At 38.6% G+C, this 20,989-nt stretch overlaps 1 long non-coding RNA gene across 1 annotated transcript in view; it reads right to left on the bottom strand.

Moving 5' to 3' along the window:
- Nucleotides 1-552: 552 nt before the first annotated feature.
- LOC113885519 overlaps nucleotides 553-20,989 on the bottom strand; it is a 56,191-nt gene continuing 35,754 nt past the window's right edge. The window contains exons 2-3 of the long non-coding RNA XR_003509241.1: nucleotides 2,418-2,530; nucleotides 553-1,320 (exon numbers count right to left, since the gene is read on the bottom strand). This is a non-coding gene — a long non-coding RNA (uncharacterized LOC113885519). The remainder of the gene's footprint in view (nucleotides 1,321-2,417; nucleotides 2,531-20,989) is intronic.

Raw genomic sequence — 20,989 nt, 5'->3', positions numbered from 1 at the left:
CTCTGACTTTAGTGTGGGGCATTTGCTGTAATTCCTACCCTATACCCCTGACAACCACTGATCTTTTTACTGTCTCCACAGCTTTGCCTTTTCCAGATGTCCTATAGTTGGAATCATGCAGTACCTAGGCTTTTCAGATTGACTTCTTTCAGTTAGTGATATGAATTTGTCTCCTCTGTCTTCTCATGGACTTGATAACTCATTTCTTTTTATCTTTGAATAATATTCCATTTTAGGGTGTAACAGTTTATTCATACATTTGTCTTGAAAGACATCTTGGTTGCTTCTAGTTTTTAACAATTATGGATAAAGATGCTATAAATATTCAGGTACAGGTTTTTGTGTGACATAAAATTTCAGCTCAGTTGGAAGTGAGATTGCTAAATTATATGGTAAAATTAGTTTTATAGGAAAATACAAAGCTGTCATTTAAAGGTTGTACCATTTTGTCTTCCCATCGGCAATGGATGAAAATTTCTCTGCAACCTTGCCAGTGTTGTTAATTTTCTGGATTCTTAGTCCTTGTAATAGGTGTGAAGTAGTATTTCATCATTTTTTAATTTGCAGTACCCTAGCAACAAATGGTGTTGAGAATCATTTCACGAGTTTATGTGCCATCTGTATGTCTTCTTTCAGGAGGTGCCTGTTCAGATCCTTTTTTTTTTTTTCCTTTCACAATAAAGATTTTATCAGTTGTTTTGAGAATCAGTACACAGACTTTATGGACAATTTGACAGCAATTCTTAGTGCACATAGCAAAAAAAAAAAGCAATGTAATTTTTAATTCATTTCTAAACAGATTTCTAGTGACTTTTCAGCTTAAGATTTGCAGACAAGAATTCCATAAGAAGATATCAAATAAAAATATCTTCAAGGATTGATAAGCTGTTCCATTGCAAGTCTCAGTAATTTACATTGTAAGATCATACAACCGACATACTCAAATTTTCCATTTTTCACAGTATAGTAACAACTATAAGATTAAGAAAAGTAGACTATCATGACCAAATGTGTTAAAACATGCACATAGTCTGAGAGCAAGGGAGAGACAAGATCAGGGAGCAATTTTCTTGAAGAAACAACTCTACTAAAAATAACAATGGAGTAGAAGCAATTTCAAATGTTCAAGATTGAGGCACCATTCCAGATCAGCAGTGGCTTTTACAGCCGGCTAGTGGCCCTGGGGACACCTCAGGCCTCCGTGGTTCCTTTTTCCTCACAGAGGAAGTTGTGAATCACCTCCTCCACATCACTGTTTCTTCTGCTCCTGCTGCTGCTTGTAAATGGGCTCTTCTAATGTCTGTCTCATTTTTGGAAGCCCTGAAAGAAGGTATGATTGGTTCAGCTAGTTCCCATCATCCAGATGCATTGAATTGTTTGAGACCCCTAACCTATTAGGTTACAAGCCAGCCCATAACTGGCTCTGGGAAAGGCAACCACCACGGTCCATGACCAGGTGCTGAAGTCATAGGATAGGGTCCCCTAACTCTGAGAAGGGGGCACAGTGCTTAAACAGACTAGTTTGGGATTTGGTGGCAAAGTTAGTCAGGTTTCCTCCAGGGGCAACCTCTCCCCATCACCATCCTTGTTAATAAATACTCCTCCAAAACACTAACATCTGAATAAAGGAATCTCTAAAGGAGAGGGCTGTCTGATAAATGTGAATTTCTGGTTTGAGGGCCTGTGCCTCCCTTAAAGGCCACAGCCCATCCCAGGATCCCTTACTCTAACAGAGCAAAGAGATTCAAGCTGTTATACTCCCACTCTTTATCATGATGATGTGTGGACACTGTAACTTGAAAAGGAGATACCAGTGGAATCAAGAGTAAAAAAGGAGTGCACTTTGGGTCTATTCATTCTAGGCATGGAATTCTTGCTGTTCTGCATTCTACATTCCATTTCTAAAATTCATTTAGCCATGATTTTATAAATATACATGCTTTATCTCAACCAGCATTTATACAGGCTTTATCTTTGCATGTGTTCAGCTCCAAGACCTTATGTGATGTTTAGGTACCATTATGTAGAGGAGCTAACTGATGAGAAAAAATTAGTTCAAGGTGTCACAAAATTTGAACCACTATGGTCTGGAAGGTCTCAGGGTAAAGTGGTGCTGTAGTGGCCTCCTCAAGTTATTTCTAATAGTTTGTGTGGATTTTATTTTGGGTATTTGTTGGTTTTCTTGTGTGTGTGTGTGTGGCTCAGAAATGATCTCTGACAATCATGCAATGTGAGCTGTAGTCTGTAGGTGGATGTTAGTATCAAGGGCGAGTTGGATGCAATCTCATTTTGGGTATCTCATTTAAATAAGCCATGTTTCCCCAAAAAAGAGATGCAGCCTAATCTCTAGAGCAAATGACATTTTCCATGAATTGGAGCTAGCTTAGTGCCTCTAAGAAGTCTTTAGAAATACTCACCAGCTTCTTCTAGTTTCTTGAAGGACACATTGTCTGTGAAATAATTAACACAACCCTTCCTTCCTCCACCTGCAGTTGTGAGGAACATCCCCCATGGGGTCTGAAGCAAGATTCTTCAAGGGGAGAAAAAAATATTAATGTCAGCCAAGTTTGTTCTGATCATGTTTCCCCCTTTTCTTTGTGTGTGTTTTAAAACTCACTTCAATCTTAGGTCACAGTATTTCATTGTTGCTACTGCCCAGATCTTTCTAATCTCCATCTGTGGGCTTGTGCTTCCCAATAGAAACCACAGAGGCAAGTGTAATTAAAGTGCAGTGACATCTGCATTTCGTATGAGCTCAGTCCATTTTAGTTCTCACAATATTGGGGGAATGAATAAATCATGGTCTTCAAGTTGCAAACAGTTACAACACAGAGTCTCAGGAGAGACAGTAACTAGGATTCAAAATGCTCTGAGCTGTTTTTGGCAGCTAAGCTATTGCTTTAAAGACTCATTGTAAACCTGGATATCATTCTCTTTCGGACATTTTGAAATGGTCCTGAAAAATTCATCTTAGAGGTGGAGGAGTTTTATTAGATTTCCTTAACTTTCATGCAAAAGCAATCCACTCTTTCCTCAAGAGAAGCACTTAGAAGAGGCACCTTCATCAGTGCCTGGTAACATGCAGGAATGCCACTGTTAGTAATTTATTATAAATTGGTAATTCATTGTTCTGACTTTCATCTAAGGGACCTGTCACAGAGGAGAGGTGGACTGTGAGTAGTTTTCTATGGGTCACCCTAGCGTTATTTGTCTTTAGCCCTAGAGTCATCAAAGAGTTTCTGTCAAAACCAAAACCAAACATGTTTCCGGCAATCAGGCTGTTTGGGCACCTTGTTCAACTCTTCTGATTGAAATGACTACATTGTTGAATAAATATTACATTTTTCCTTTTAAATGCATTGATGGATGGAACTGTTAGGTAGTTAGAATAGGGAAAAGGAGTCCAAAATGGCAGTGGCTAAAAGAAAAGGAAGGGAAAAGCCCATGAAAATAGAACAGAGGAAGGTCAAACGAAGGTCCAAGGACTGGAGTGAGGACTTCAGGTAGAAAAGCACTCCTGACTAAGCCCAATTTGCATAGGGCAGGCCCAGAGGGAAGAAAAAACATAAAAAGAGGAGCCAAAGGGCTCTCTCTCTCTGTCTCTCTCCTGTGCGCCGGGGCGCTCTTCAATTCACGTCTTTGGATTGACATGCCCTCAAGCCTCAAAGATGGATTTTCCTGCTATCTTTTAAATAAAATAGAGCTGTAACATTGAGCTGTAACACTGATTTGTCTAAGAGCTATAACATGGTCTGTTCGAGACCTGAGAGCTGTAACATGGTCTGTACAAGACCCAAGAGCTGTGACACGCTGAGGGGGCTTTAATGTCCGTCACTCCAAATCTTTGTTGTGATGAGACAAAAACCGAGGAGCACATACTCGCTTGACAGAACCAAAATAAGAAATCCACAGAGACTCAAAACAAAGCTAGATTTCATTTTGAAGTTTTCTGTTGAAAATGATTGAGCTTCTTCATTGTTGAGCACATAGATGTGAGGGCAGATGAAAATCCTGGTGACCACACCTAGAGAGAAATCTGCATAAGACTGGGACCCAAAAGGCCTGCGATTATAACCTTTAGGGTGAACCGGAAATAAATCTTAAAAAGTAAAGCAAAGAAACTTATTTATCCAGACAGAGCTGGAAAATGAAAGACACTCCCTTGGAAATACATAACTTTAAGATATTATACAAGTTTTCTTACTAAATTCAAATAAGCTCAGTAGCCATTAAAAATCATAAGTAGATAATTTTATTTAAGGTGGTCCCAGGTTGGTAGTACCCTCAGCCTACTGTGAAAAGTAAATGTAAATCCTTTTTGATGGGATTAACATCAGCCGAGCACTCAAAAAACTTCCAGATATAATGGTTCAAGGAAATAAGCTGCTCATAACAAAAATCACAAAATCTACAACAAATAAGGTGACATGTGTGAAGGCCAGCTGAAAAAAGAAACAGTAGAAAAAAATACACAAAGAAAACTTGAAAATACAAGTTAACAACAACAGATCACACAAAACGACTATAAGTTTTTTGTTTGTTTTTTAAAAGAACACTCAAAATTAAAAAGCAGTAAATGAAAGGAAAACTCAAAAGGATTAACAAGAAGATTAGATATGGCTAATCACTTCAGTATTCTTGCCTTGAGAACCCCATGAACAGTATAAAAAGGCAAAATGATAGGATACTGAAAGAGGAACTCCCCAGGTCAGTAGGTGCTCAGTATGCTACTGGAGATCAGTGGAGAAATAACTTCAGAAAGAATGAAGCGATGGAGCCAAAGAAAACACAACACCCAGTTGTGGATGTGACTGGTGATAGAAGCAAGGTCCAATGCTGTAAAGAGTAATATTGCATAGGGACCTGGAATGTTAGGTCCATGAATCAAGGCAAATTGGAAGTGGTCAAACAGGAGATGGCAAGAGTGAATGTCAACATTCTAGGAATCAGGGAACTAAAATGGACTGGAATGGGTGAATTTAACTCAGATGACCATTATATCTACCACTGTGGGCAGGAATCCCTTAGAAGAAATGGAGTAGCCATCATGGTCAACAAAAGAGTCTGAAATGCAGTACTTGGATGCAATCTCAAAAACGACAGAATGATCTCTGTTCGTTTCCAAGGCAAACCATTCAATATCACTCACAGTAATCCACATCTATGCCCCAACCAGTAATGCTGAAGAAGCTGAATTTGAACAGTTCTATGAAGACCTACAAGACCTTTTAGAACTAACATCCAAAAAAGATGTCCTTTTCATTATAGGGGACTGGAATGCAAAAGTAGGATGTCAAGAAACACCGGGAGTTACAGGCAAATTTGGCCTTGGAACACAGAATGAAGCAGGGCAAAGGCTAATACAGTTTTGCCAAGAGAACGCACTGGTCATAGCAAACACCCTCTTACAACAACACAAGAGAAGACTCTACACATGGACATCACCAGATGGTCAACACTGAAATCAGATTGATTATATTCTTTCCAGCCAAAGATGGAGAAGCTCTATACAGTCAGCAAAAACAAGACTGGGAGCTGACTGTGGCTCAGATCATGAGCTCCTTATTGCCAAATTCAGACTTAAATTGAAGAAAGTAGGGAAAACCACTAGACCATTCAGGTATGACCTAAATAAAATCCCTTATGATTATACAGTGGAAGTGAGAAATAGATTTAAGGGACTAGATCTGATAGAGTGCCTGATGAACTATGGAATGAGGTTCGTGACATTGTATGGGAGACAGGGATCAAGACCATCCTGAAGAAAAAAGAAATGCAAAAAAGCAAAATGGCTGTCTGGGGAGGCCTTACAAATAGCTGTGAAAAGAAGAGAAGCAAAAAGCAAAGGAGAAAAGGAAAGATATAAGCATCTGAATGCAGAGTTCCAAAGAATAACAAGAAGAGATAAGAAAGCCTTCCTTAGCAATCAATGCAAAGAAATAGAGGAAAACAACAGAATGGGAAAGAATAGAGATCTCATCAAGAAAATCAGAGATACCAAGGGACCATTTCATGTGAAGATGGGCTCAACAAAGGACAGAAATGGTATGGACCTAACAGAAGCAGAAGATATTAAGAAGAGGTGGCAAGAATACACAGAAGAACTGTACAAAAAAGAGCTTCATGACCAAGATAATCACAATGGTGTGATCACTCACCTAGAGCCAGACATCCTGGACTGTGAAGTCAAGTGGGCCTTAGAAAGCATCTCTACGAACAAAGCTAGTGGAGGTGATGGAATTCCAGTTGAGCTATTTCAAATCCTGAAAGATGATGTTGTGAGAGTGCTGCACTCAATATGCCAGCAAATTTGGAAAACTCAGCAGTGGCCACAGGACTGGAAAAGTGTTCATTCCAATCCCAAAGAAAGGAAATGCCAAAGAATGCTCAAACTACCACACAATTGCACTCATCTCACATGCTAGTAAAGTAATGCTCAAAATTCTCCAAGCCAGGCTTCAGCAATACGTGAACCGTAAACTTCCAGATGTTCAAGCTGGATTTAGAAAAGGCAGGGGAACCAGAGATCAAATTTCCAACATCCACTGGATCATCGAAAAAGCAAGAGAGTTCCAGAAAAACATCTATTTCTGCTTTATTGACTATGCCAAAGCCTTTGACTGTGTGGATCACAATAAACTGTGGAGAATTCTAAAAGAGATGGGAATACCAGACCACCTGACCTGCCTCTTGAGAAACCTATATGCAGGTCAGGAAGCAACAGTTAGAACTGGACATGGAAAAACAGACTGGTTCAAATAGGAAAAGGAGTACATCAAGGCTGTATATTGTCACCCTGCTTATTTAACTTACATGCAGAGTACATCATGAGAAACGCTGGGCTGGAAGAAGCACAAGCTGGAATCAAGATTGCCGGGAGAAATATCAATAACCTCAGATATGCAGATGACACCACCCTTATGGCAGAAAGCGAAGAGGAACTAAAAAGCCTCTTAATGAAAGTCAAAGAGGAGTGTGAAAAGGTTGGCTTAAAGCTCAACATTCAGAAAACTAAGATCACGGCATCTGGTCCCATCACTTCATGGCAAATAGATGGGGAAACAATGGAAACAGTGTCAGACTTTATTTTTTGGGGCTCCAAAATCACTGCAGATGGTGACCGCAGCCATGAAATTAAAAGATGCTTACTCCTTGGAAGGAAAGTTATGACCAACCTAGATAGCATATTCAAAAGCAGAGACATTACTTTGCCAACAAAGGTCCGTCTAGTCAAGGCTATGGTTTTTCCAGTGGTCATGTATGGATGTGAGAGTTGGACTGTGAAGAAAGCTGAGTGCCGAAGAATTGATGCTTTTGAACTGTGGTGTTGGAGAAGACTCCTGAGAGTCCCTTGGACTGCAAGGAGATCCAACCAGTCCATTCTAAAGGAGATCATCCCTGGGTGTTCTTTGGAAGGAATGATGCTGAAGCTGAAACTCCAATACTTTGGCCACCTCATGCGAAGAGTTGACTCATTGGAAAAGACTGATGCTGGGAGGGTTTGGGGACAGGAGGAGAAGGGGACGACAGAGGATGAGATGGCTGGATGGCATCACCGACTCAATGGACATGAGTTTGAGTGAACTCTGGAAGTTGGTGATGAAAAGGGAGGCCTGGCGTGCTGCATTTCATGGCGGTCGCAAAGAGTCGGACATGACTGAGCAACTGAACTGAACTGAACTGAAAAAGAGAAATTTAGTGAACTTGAAAATAGGTTAAAGACACTTTCCAGAATGCAGCTTAGTAGGGAAAAGGTAGCAAAATTTGGAAGGGGAGATGGAAATAGGAAGGCTAAACTAATAGGGTGTAACATGTCTTAACAGAGAGCCAGCATGAGAGAGAGGCAATTAGGCCATATTTTTAAAAACTTTGGATCAAAAATTTTCCAGTATTGTGGAAGGACACCAATTTTCAATTCAAGGAAACTCATGGGTTCTAAAATGGAATCGAAGCAAATGGTAGGGCTGTTATACAAGGAAAAATGGTATAGAAAATGATGAATATGTAGGTAAATCTAATGTGTGTTTATTATACAAAATAATATTAATAAGACTTGATTTATAGGTCAAAAACAGTGGCATATTAAAGTTCTGAATAACATGAAATGTAATTCGGAAGAATGTTGATTGTTACTAAAGATTTTTAAAATCCTTCTATTATTCAAGAGGAGGTTAAAGATGCTGTTTAATTTTAGTCTTCATAAGTTATGCACATGTATTTGAAGATCTAGGGCAGCTATCATAAGACAAGAAACCATTCTAAAAAAAAAGAAAGAAACAGAAATGGTAAAAGGCTATTTATTGCAGTACTATATATAAAAGCTAAAGACTGAAAACAACCCATCAGTGGGTGACTGGTTGAAGTCACCATCAGTGTTGACTGGTTGAATAAACTATGATACATCCATGCAGTGGAGTTCTATAAAAATATATAATTTGCAAATTAAGTAGACAGGAAAAAAAATAAAAAATGAATGAGCGGGTAGAAAATCCTTCATCATTCCAAAAGAAGGCAAAAAAGTTTTTAAAGATGGAGGAAAATACAAACAGGAAAAAGCAGACTAATAAAAGCACATAAAAGATTATAGTAATGACTCCAAGTCTAGTATATCAGTAACTGTAATAAACATAAAATGATTAAACTCTACAGTGAGAAGCAGAGAGTATGAGCCTGAGTTAAAAGAACTCTATGCATATACCGATTACAACAGGTATACCTAAAACACAAGGATTTAAATGTTTCATAGTCTGTGACTGAAAAAGCATGAACCAGGTAAACATTAACCCTCCAAAAGCTGACAAGTAGACTTAAAAAAAATAAGTTTTGCTACAGATTTATTGGTGTTAAAGACGCTGAAAGTTTCAATGCTTAAGAATGAATTTGTATGAAATTCATATTTAACTTCAAAATATCTAAATCAAACATTGACTTACCTGAAAGAACAAATATAAAAATTCATCTTAACAAAGTGAAAGGGGCTCAGTTGTGTCCGACTCTTTGTGAGCCCATGGACTATACAGTCCATGGAATTCTCCAGGCCAGAATACTGGAGTGGATAGCCTTTCCCCCTTTCCAGGGAATCTTCCCAGAAGGGATCAAACCCAGGTCTCCTGCATTGCAGGTGGATTCTTTACCAGCTGAGCCACAAGGGAAGCCCCTTAACAATGGGAGATTTTAATATTTCTCTCTGTAGATAATCATAATTGACAAGCTATAATTGATATACTAAGCAAATCAAATACTAATAAGTATGTAGATAAAGAAAAAAGTGACAATGTTAGTCGTTCAATCGTGTCTGACTCTTTGTGACCCCATGGACTATAGCCCACCAGGCTTCTCTGTCCATGGAATTCTCTAGGCAAGCATACTGGAATGGTTAGTCATTCCCTTTTCCAGGGAATCTTCCTGGCCCAGGGATTGAACCCAGGTCTCCTACATTGCATGCAAATTCTTTACTATCTGAGCCACCAGGGAAGCTGATGTAAATAATATATAATGTATTATATCTCAAAATTATTGAAAATACATATTTTTCATGCACATATAGAATGCCTTCACAAAATTTAACTACTTTTCTAGGTTACAAAGCTACCTTCATCAAATTTACAAGGGTTGACATCAGACAGTATACTAAAGAACAGTAATAACAGTAGTAACAACAAAAAATCTATAGAAAATTATACATTTAGACATTTAAAATAGACTTCAATGACTCATTGGTCTAAGAAGAATTATAATGGAAATGAGGAATATTTAGACCAAAAAAAAAAAAAATAGTGAAAATGCCCATACCAAATTTGTGGGACTGCCAAAATAGTACTCTATTAGCTTAGGTGTTAACAACAACAAAGGAAGTATCTAAAATAATGAGATAAACAGTCAACTTAACTTCAAGAACACAGAATTAACCCAGAGAAAGTATAAGGAAGGAATGATAAAGTAGAGGGTAACAATAAAGTAAACAAACTTGCCTTAGGATCAATAAAACCAAAGATTAGCTCTTTGAAAGGATTAAATGCACAGAAAACACTTGTTGAGATTTACTAAGAGAAAGAGAGAACAAAGTCCTGAGGGATTTATACTGGAAAAGAAAAGGGGATTCATGTTGCTGAAATAAAATAGATAAGAAAATGTGATTAACACCTTTATGCCAATATATTTTAAAAAATCAATGAATTGCATAAATTCCTTTAAAATGCAGTTTATCAAAAAGAAATAGAAAAGATGAACAGTCTTAAAATGATTAAGATGATTGGATCAGTGGCTTAAAGATAGTCTCTCAAAGAAAACACCAGTCCCAGTTGGCTTCACCACCAGTTTTACCAAATATTCAGGAATAATTATTTAAACTGCCATATAATATAAAGAGGGGAAAAATCCCCAATTCACTTGTGGGCACAACTTTAGTACCAAAACCTGATTAAGAATAATATTCGATAGTAAAACTGTAGGTCAATCTCACTCCTAAGTGTAAATGCAAAAAAACCTCAGCAGAACAAATGAAATTCAGCAATATATAAGAATAATGGCCAGAAAGGTCTAATCCTGGGAGTAAAAGGTTAGTTTAATATTAAGAAATTGCAGTTTCCCTGATGGCTCAGTGGTAGAGAATCCACCTGCAGTGCAGGAGACATGGGTTTGATCCCTGATCTGGGAAGATTCTACATGCTGCAGAGCAACTCAGCCTGTGCACCACAATTACTGAGTCTGTGTTCTAGAGTCAGGAGCCAAAACTACTGAGCCCATGCTCCACAACAATGGAAGCCACCTCAATAAGAAGCCTGTGCACTGCAACTAGGGAGTAGCCCCTGCTCTCTGGAACTAGAGAAAAGCAATGAAGACCCAGTACAGCTGAAAATAAAAATAAATAAACAAAAATTTTAAAAGTATTGAAAAATTGATTTATTAAATTCATCATAATAAATTAAGGAACACAAAGCTACATGATTATCTTGACAGTACAGAAAAACAGTTGATACAATTTCATTTCTAATCATGGTAAAATATCTCAGCAAACTATAATGAGAAGGGCAGTTCCATAACTTATTGTTGAGCATCTAAAAATTTTGTAATAAACATCATAACTAGTGGTACAATATTGAAAGCACTTATTTTAAAATTAAGAACAAAAGTAATTGCCTTTCAACAATTCCATTCAACATTTTAATGGATATGCTAGGATGAGCAAAAAAGAAAAGATATAAATATGTAATAGGAGAAGTAAAACTGTGATAATTTGCTAACAATATTATTGTAGAAATAGAAATTTTATAATGTTACAAGTTATTTTAATAAGTTATTTTAATTAATGAGAGAGTTTAACAAGCCTTCTAGATAAAATCAATATACAAAATTCCCCAGTGGAAGAAAGCAAAATTACATGTGCACTTACTCTTTGATAAAACAATCCTGTTCCTATTAATATATCTCAAAGACAGCAAAATGAAAGGAAGCACTCACAGGAGTATCCACTGTAGCACTATTTGTGATACCAAAAGAATGGAAATAACCCAGTTGTCCAACAGCAGGAAACTGATTGAATACAGTGGTTGTGTATGATGTATCCATGCAGTTCAGTTAAAAAAGGAATGAAACATGCCTTTGTATCCTGCTGTTAAATATGTCCCCATACCCTGTTAAAAGCAAGGTGAAGGAAATCTATATATTATGTAACCATTGGGTGGATATTAAGTATGTCCCTTTATATTAAAATAAAACATGAAAGGATAAACTAAAAGACAAAATAGAATGGTTATTTCTAAGGGATAGAAAGAAACAGGATGGAAAAGAGATAAAAGTTACACCTCTCTGAATACAACTTGTTCTGTAGAGTGAATTTTGAAACTATGTTAATGTTTTATGAAACAAATTTAAATATGAATCCCTAAAAATCTAAAGTAGAATGAAATTTAAGTCTAACTGTATATTGAACTGGTGGCATAACCACAGAGAGAAGATTATTCTAATTGACTTTAAAACAGAGTAATTTAGGGGTGGTCCGACGGAGGTAGAGATGGTTGGATGGCATCACCGACTCAATGGACATGAGTTTGAGTAAACTACTGGAGTTGGTGATGGACAGGTAGGCCTGGCATGCTGCACTCCATGGGGTCGCAAAGAGTCGGACATGTCTGAGCGACTGAACTGAGCAGTATCTCATTGTTGGGATATGATATAAGATGTGGAGCATCTTTTCATATGCATACTGCCATAAGTATGTATTCTTTTTTCAGAAGTCTACTCCAAAAGTCTTAGATCTTTTGCTCATTTTTAAGTTGGATTGTTTTCTTACTGTTCAGTTTGTGTATTGTGGACACCATTCCATTTCAGACATATATCTTGAAAATATTTTCTCTTAGTCAGTAGTCTTTCATTTGCTTAACAGGGTCTTTCAAAAAACAGCGGTTTTTAATTTTTATGAGTTCAAGTCAGTTCAGTAGCTCAGTCATGTCTGACTATTTGTGACCCCAAAGACTGCAGCATGCTAGGCCTCCCTGTCCATAACCAACTCCTGTAGCTTGCTCAAACTCAAAGCATCTCATCCTCTGTCATCCCCTTCTCCTCCTGCCTTCAATCTTTCCCAGCATCAGGGTCTCTTCCAGTGAGTTTGTTCTTCACATCAGGTGGCCAAAATATTGGAGTTTAAGCTTCAGCATCAGTCCTTCCAATGAATATTCAGGACTGATTTCCTTTAGAATTGACTGGTTTGATCTCTTGCAGTCCAAAGGACTCTCAGGAGTCTTCTCCAACACCACAGTTCAAAAGCATCCATTCTTTGGCTCTCAGCTTTCTTTATGGTTCAACTCTCACATTCATACATGACTAGTGGAAAAACAATAGCTTTGACTAGATGGATCTTTGTTGGCAAAGTAATGTCTCTGCTTTTCAATATGCTGTCCAGGTTTGTCATAGATTTTCTTCCAAGGAGCAAGCATCATTTAATTTCATGGCTGTAGTCACCATATGCAGTAATTTTGGAACCCAAGAAGATAAAGTCTCTCACTGTTTCCATTGTTTCTCCATCTGTTTGTCATGAATTGATGAGACCAGATGGCATGATCTTAGTTTTCTGAATGTTCAGTTTTAAGCCAGCTTTTTCACTCTCCTCTTTCACTTTCCTCAAGAGGCTCTTTAGTTCCTCCTCGTTTTCTGCCATAAGAGTGCTGTCATCTGTACATCTGAGGTATCTGATATTTCTCCTGCAATCTTGATTCCAGCTTGTGCTTCAACCAGTCCAGTATTTCTCATGATGTACTCTGCATGTAAGTTAAATAAACAGGGTGACAATATACATCCTTGATGCACTCCTTTCCCAATTTGGAACCAGTCTGCTGTTCCATGTCCAGTTATAACTGTGGCTTCTTGACCTGCACACAGATTTCTCATGAGGCAGGTAAGGTGCTCTCGTATTCCAATGTCCTTAAGAATTTTCCATAGGGTGGTTGGTTCTAAGATGATGGAGGAACAGGACAGGAAGACCACTTTCTCCCCGACAAATTCATTGAAAGATCATTTGAACGCTGAGCAAATTTCACAAAACAACTTTTGAACGCTGGTGGAGGACACCAGGCAACCAGAAAGGCAGCCCATTGTCTTTGAAAGGAGGTAGGACAAAATACAAAAGATAAAAATAGAGACAAAAGAGTTAGGGATGGAGACCCATCCCAGGGAGGGAGTCATAAAAGAGGAGAAGTTTCCAAACACCAGGAAACCCTTTCACTGGCGGATCTGTGGGGAGTTATGGAATCTCAGAGGGCAACATAACCAGGAGGAAAAAATAAATAAATAAAACCCACAGATTATAAGCCTAACTGCAACTCTCAGCAGAGAAGTAGCTCAGATGGTAGCGTCCGCCACCAGCAAGCAGGGGCTGAACAGGGAGGAGTGGGCTGCATTGCTTAGGGTAAGGACCGGGCCTGAATGCCCTGAGGCCAATCTGAGGAAGCTAATGTGAGATAGCAAACCAAACCACGGGATAGCCAGAGAGAGAAAAAAAAAAAAAAAATTAAGGAAAAGAGAGAGAGAGAGAGAACTTTCCTGCGAAAAGCTCTAATCTGAGGCACTGCCGGGCCGGCTCCCAGAACAAAGGACTTAACGAATACCAGAGGAGACCTAGCTGCCCGTGGACCAGCCCATCCCCCACCAGAGGCGGGAGGCAGGTGGGCAACAGCCAGAGCTGGAAGGCAAGGGGCAAAAGGCCCCAGAGATGGCATCCTCTACCAAACTGCGAGAAGGCTCCCAGTTGCTAGCCAAGTCTTCCTGGGATCCTGGACGGTTGACATTCAGCAAGAGGGTCTCAGACAGAGATCAGCTCCCCAGAGGAGACACATGGCACACCTGAGACAGCTCTCCTGCTGGACATCCAGGAAACCACTGCCCTACCTGGGGAGAGTGCGCTCCCAAGCACCTAGTGGCCTGAGCTGCTCGGACCTGGGAAGGGCACAAAACTCAGGAATAACCGAATCTGTGCCTTTGTGGAATACCTGAGAACCTGAACCTGAGTGGCTTAGACCTGGGAAATGCACGCAACCGAAGGCCTGCCTTAGACAGTTCCCCTGCAGAGCAACCTGGAGCCTGAGCAGTGTACACCGGGAAAGCACATACACTGTGAGCAAACCCAGTCTGGCCCAGGCACTGTGGGCACTCCCCACACACACCAGTGATATTTGTTTGCAGTGTTCCTCCCTCCCCGCAGCACAACTGAACAAGTGAGCCTAAATAAATGACCACCTTCACTTCCTTGTGTGAGAGCTGAACTTAGGTACTGAAGAGACTTGCAAACAGAGGAAGTCAAAATAAACAAAGACAAGGGAACCACTTTCGTAGTGACAGGTGCAACAGATTAAAACCCTGTAGTTAGCATTGGCTACATTGGAATGGACCTATAGACCTTGAGAAGAATTATAAGCTGGAACAAGGAACTATCTGAAACTGAACTGATCCCACACTGCCCTCAACAGCTCCAGACAAATTCCTAGATATATTTTACTATTATCATTTTTTAATTTTTAAGTTCTTTACTGATCCTTTAATTTTCACTTTTAAAACCTACTATTGCCTTGCAAAGAAAAGACCCTATTTTTAAAGCAAATTTTATATACTTTTAAATAACTTTTGTGATTTTGCTTTGTTTTTTTTTTAATATTGTATTTTGAGAGTGTGACCTCTACTCTAGATTTTTAATCTTTGTTTTTTGGTATCTGTTATCAATTCTGTACCTTTAAGAATCCAATCTTCAGTACCCATTTTTACTTAGAAGTGTGATTGATTTACTAGCTTGATTGCTGTATCCCCTTTTGACCCTCCTTTTTCTCCCCCAGGGTCACCTCTATCTCCTCCCTCCCTCTTCTCTTCTCTACTTAACTCTGTGAATCTATTTCGGTGTTCCAGGCTGTGGAGAACACTTAGGGAACTGACCACAGGCAAGACTGGTCTCTCTCCTTTTGACTCCCCTCCTCTCCTCCTGGTCACCTCTATCTCCTTTCTTCCTCTTCTGTTCTCTGTGGAACTCCATGAACCTCTCTAAGTGTTCCAGACTGTGGAGAGCAAATAGGGAATTTATCATGGATGTGAGAGTTGGACTGTGAAGAAAGCTGAGTGCCAAAGAATTGATGCTTTTGAACTGTGGTTTTGGAGAAGACTCTTGAGAGTCCCTTGGATTGCAAGGAGATCCAACCAGTCCATTCTGAAGGAGATCAGCCCTGGGATTTCTTTGGAAGGAATGATGCTAAAGCTGAAACTCCAGTACTTTGGCCACCTCATGCTAAGAGTTGACTCATTGGAAAAGACTCTGATGCTGGGAGGGATTGGGGGCAGGAGGATAATGGGGGCGACAAAGGATGAGATGGCTGGATGGCGTCACTGACTCGATGGATGTGAGTCTGAGTGAACTCCGGGAGTTGGTGATGGACAGGGAGGCCTGGTGTACTGTGATTCATGGGGTCGTTAAGAGTCGGACATGACTGAGCGGCTGAACTGAACTGAGATTTCTCTCTCCCCTTTTGATTCCCCCTCTGCTTCTCCTGGTCACCTCTATCTCCCTCCTCTCTCTTCTCTTCTCCATATAACTCTGTGAACCTCTCTGGGTGCCCCACATTGTGGAGAATCTTTTCACCATTAACGTAGATGTTTTATCATCAGGCTATATGGATGGAGAAGTCTTGAGGCTACTGTAAGAATAAGACTGAAAGCCAGAGGCAGGAGGCTTAAATCCAAAACTTGAGAACACCAGAAAACTCCTGACTCCAGGGAACATTAATCGACAAGAGCTCATTCAAAAGCTTCCATACCTACACTGAAACCAAGCACCATCCAAGAGCCAAGTTTCAGAGCAAGACATACCAAGCTAATTCTCTAACAACGCAGGAACATAACCCATAGCACAAAAATACAGGCTGCCAAAAGTCACACCAAACCCACAGACACCTCAAAACTCACAAATGGAAATACCATTGCACTCCAGAGAGAAAAGATCCAGCTCCAACCACCAGAACACCAAAGCAAGCTTCCCTAACCAGGAAACCTTGACAAGCCACTCATCCAACCCCACCCACAGGGAGGAACCTCCACAATAAAGAGGAACCACAAACCTTCAGCATACAGAAAGGCCACCCCAAACACAGCAACCTAAACAAGATGAAAAGGCAGAGAAATACTCAGCAGGTAAAGGAACATGATAAAAGCCCATCAAACCAAACAAAAGAGGAGGAGATAGGGGGTCAACCTGAAAAACAGTTCAGAATAATGATAGTAAAAATGATCCAAAATCTTGAAAACAAAATGGAATTACAGATAAATAGTCTGGAGACAAGGTTTGAGAAGGTGCAAGAAAAGTTTAACAAGGACCTAGAATAAATAAAAAAGAGTCAATCAATAATGAATAATGCAATAAATGAGATCAAAGGCACTCTGGAGGGAACCAACAGTGGAATAATTGAGGTAGAAAATAGGATAAGTGAGGTGGAAGATAGAATGGTGGAAATAAATGAAGCAGAGAGGAAAAAAGAAAAAAGAATTAAAAGAAGTGAGGACAACCTCAGAGACCTCTGGGGCAATGTTAAATGCCCCAACATTAGAATCATAGGAGTCCCAGAAGAAGAAGACAAAAGGAAAGGCCATGAGAAAATACTTGAGGAGATAATAATTGAAAACTTCTGTAAAATAAGGAAGGAAATAGCCACGGAAGTCCAAGAATCTGAGAGAGTCCCAAACAGGATAAACCCAAGGTGAAACACCCCAAGACACATATTAATCAAATTAACAAAGATCAGGCACAAAGGACAAATATTAGAGCAGCAAGGGAAAAAACAACAAATAATTCACAAGGGGATCCCCATAAAGATAACAGCTGATCTTTCAATAGAAAACCTCCAAGCCAGAAGGGAATGGCAGGACATACTTAAAGTGATGAAAGAGAAAAACTTACAACCCCAGATTACTGTTCCAAGTAAGGATCTCATTCAAACATGAAGGAGAAATCAAAAGCTTTACAGACAAGAAAAAGGTGAGAGAATTCAGCACCACCAAACGAGCTCTCCAACAAATGCTAAAGGATCTTCTCTAGACAGGAAACACAGAAAAGGTGTATAAACTCAAACCCAAAACAACAAAGTAAATGGCAATGGGATCATGCTTATCAATAATTACCTTAAATGTAAATGGGTTGAATGCTCCAACCAAAAGACAAAGACTGGATGAATGGATACAAAAGCAAGACCCCTATATATGTTATCTACAAGAGACCCACCTCAAAACAAGGGACACATACACATTGAAAGTGAAAGGCTGGAAAAAGATATTTCACATAAATGGAGACCAAAAGAAAACAGGAGTAGCAATACTCATGTTAGATAAAATAGACTTTGAAACAAAGGCTCTGAAAAGAGACAAAGAAGGACATTACATAATGATCAAAGGATCAATCCAAGAAAAAGATATAACAATGATAAATATATATGCATCCAACATAGGAGCATTGCAATATGCAAGGCAAATGCAAGCAAGTATGAAAGGGGTAACTAACAGTAACACAATAATAGTGGAAGACTTTAATACACCACTCACACCTATGGATAGATCAACTAAACAGAAAATTTGAAAGGAAACACAAACTTTAAATAATATAAAGTTAGAAAGTTAGACCTAATTGATATCTATAGAATATTTCACCCTAAAACAATGACTTTCACCTTTTTCTCAAGTGCAAACGGAACCTTCTCCAGGATAGATCTCATCCTTGGCCGTAAATCTAGCCTTGGAAAATTCAAAAAAATTGAAATCATCTGAAGCATCTTTTCTGATCACAATGTGGTAAGATTAGATGTCAACAACAGGAAAAAAAAATACAAACATATGGATACTAAGCAACACACTTCTGAATAACCAAAAAATCACAGAAGAAATCAAGAAAGAAATCAAAATATGCATACAAACGAATGAAAATGAAAACACAACAACCCAAAATCTATGGGATTCAGTAAAAGCAGTGCTAAGGGGAAAGTTTATAGCAATACAAGCCTAACTCAAGAAACAGGAGAGAAATCATAACCTAACTCTACACCTTAAGCAACTAGAAAAAGAAGAAATGAAGCACCCCAGGGTTAGTAGAAGGAAAGAAATCATAAAAATTAGGGCAGGAATAAATGCAAAAGAAACAAAGGAGACCATACCCCAAATCAACAAAGCTAAAAGCTGATTCTTTGAGAAGATAAATAATATTGACAAACCATTAGCCAGACTCATCAAGAAAAAAAAGGGAGAAGAATCAAATCAACAAAATTAGAAATGACAATGGAGAAATCACAAAAGACAACACAGAAATACAGAGGATCATAAGAGACTACTATCAGCAATTATATGCCCAATGAAATCGACAAATTGGAAGAAGTGGACAAATTCTTAGAAAAGTATAACTTTCCAAACCTGAATCAGGAGAAATAGAAAATCTTTACAGACCCATCACAAGCACAGAAATCGAAACTGTAATCAGAAATCTTCCAACAAACAAAAGCCCAGGACCAGCTGGCTTCACAGCTGAATTCTACTGAAAATTTAGAGAAGAGCTAACATCTACCTTACTCAAACTCTTCCAGGAAATTCCAGACTCATTCTATGAGCCCACCATCACCCTAATACCAAAACCTGACAAAGATGCCACAGAAAAAGAAAACTACAGGCCAATATCACTGATGAACATAGATGCAAAAATCCTTAACAAAATTCTAGCAAACAGAATCCAACAACATATTAAAAAGATCATACATCATGACCTAGTGGGCTTTATCCCAGGAATGCAAGGATTCTTCAATATTCAGAAATCAATCAATGTGATACACCACATTAACAAATTGAAAGATAAAAGCCATATTATTATCTCAATAGATGCAGAGAAAGCCTTTGACAAAATCCAACATCCATTTATGATAAAAATACTCCAGAAAGCAGGCATAGAAGGAACATACCTCAACATAATAAAAGGTATATATGACAAACCCACAGCAAACATTATCCTCAATGGTGAAAAATTGAAAGCATTTCCCCTAAAGTCAGGAACAAGATAAGCATGCCCACTCTCATCACTACTATTCAACATAGTTTTGAGAGTTTTGGCCACAGCAATCAGAGCAGAAAAAGAAATAAAAGGAATCCAGGTTGGAAAAGAAGACTCTCACTGTTTGCAGATGACATAATCTTCTACATAGAAAACGCTAAAGACTCTGCCAGAAAATTACTAGAGCTAATCAATGAATACAGTAAAGTTGCAGGATATAAAATTAACACAGAGAAATCCCTTGCATTCCTATGCACTAACAATGAGAAAACAGAAAGAGAAATTAGGGAAACAATTCCATTTACCATTGCAATGAAAAGAATAAAATACTTAGGAATAAGTGTACATAAAGAAACAAAAGACCTAAATATAGAAAACTATAAAACACTGATGAAAGAAATTAAAGATGACACAAATAGATGGAGAAATATATCATGTTCATGGATCAGAAGAATCAATATAGTGAAAATGAGTATACCCAAAGCAATCTATGGATTCAATGCAATCCCTATCAAGCTACCAATGGTATTTTTCAGAAAAGTAGAACAAATAATTTCACAATTTGTATTGAAATATAAAAAACCTCTAATAGCCAAAGCAATCTTGAGAAAGAAGAATGGAACTGGAAGAATCAACCTGTCTGACTTCAGGCTATACTACAAAGCTACAGTCATCAAGACGGTATGGTACTGGCACAAAGACAGAAACATAAATCAATGGAACAAAATAGAAAGCCCAGAGATAAATCCATGCACCTATGGACACCTTATCTTTGACAAAGGAGGCAAGAATATACAGTGGAGAAAAGACAATCTCTTTAACAAGTGGTGCTAGGAAAACTGGTCAACCACCTGCAAAAGAATGAAACTAGAAACACTTTCTAACACCATACACAAAAATAAACTCAAAATGGATTGAAGATCTAAATGTAAGACCAGAAACTATAAAACTCCTAGAGGAAAACATAGACAAAACACACTCTGATGTAAATCGTAGCGGGATCCTCTATGACCCACCTCCCAGAGTAACGGAAATAAAAGCAAAAATAAACAAATGGGACCTAATTAAACTTAAAAGCTTTTAGACAATGAAGGAAACTATAAGCAAGGTGAAAAGACAGCCTTCAGAATGGGAGAAAATAATAGCAAACGAAGCAACTGACAAAGAATTAGTCTCAAAAATATACAAGCAACTCCCGCAGCTCAACTCCAGAAAAATAAGTGACCCAATCAAAAAATGGGCCAAAAAACTAAACAGACATTTCTCCAAAGAAGACATATAGATGGCTAACAAACACATGAAAAGTGTTTGTTAGCCATCTATATGTGCTCAACATCACTCATTTTCAGAGAAATGCAAATCAAAACCACAATGAGGTACATCTCTTGCCAGTCAGAATCACTGCTATCCAAAATTCTACAAACAATGAATGCTGGAGAG

Source organism: Bos indicus x Bos taurus, chromosome 28 (assembly GCF_003369695.1).
Source record: "Bos indicus x Bos taurus breed Angus x Brahman F1 hybrid chromosome 28, Bos_hybrid_MaternalHap_v2.0, whole genome shotgun sequence".
NCBI lineage: Eukaryota > Metazoa > Chordata > Mammalia > Artiodactyla > Bovidae > Bos > Bos indicus x Bos taurus.
The sequence above is the reverse complement of the archived record's forward strand: the minus strand, read 5'-3'. Positions and strand labels throughout refer to the sequence as shown.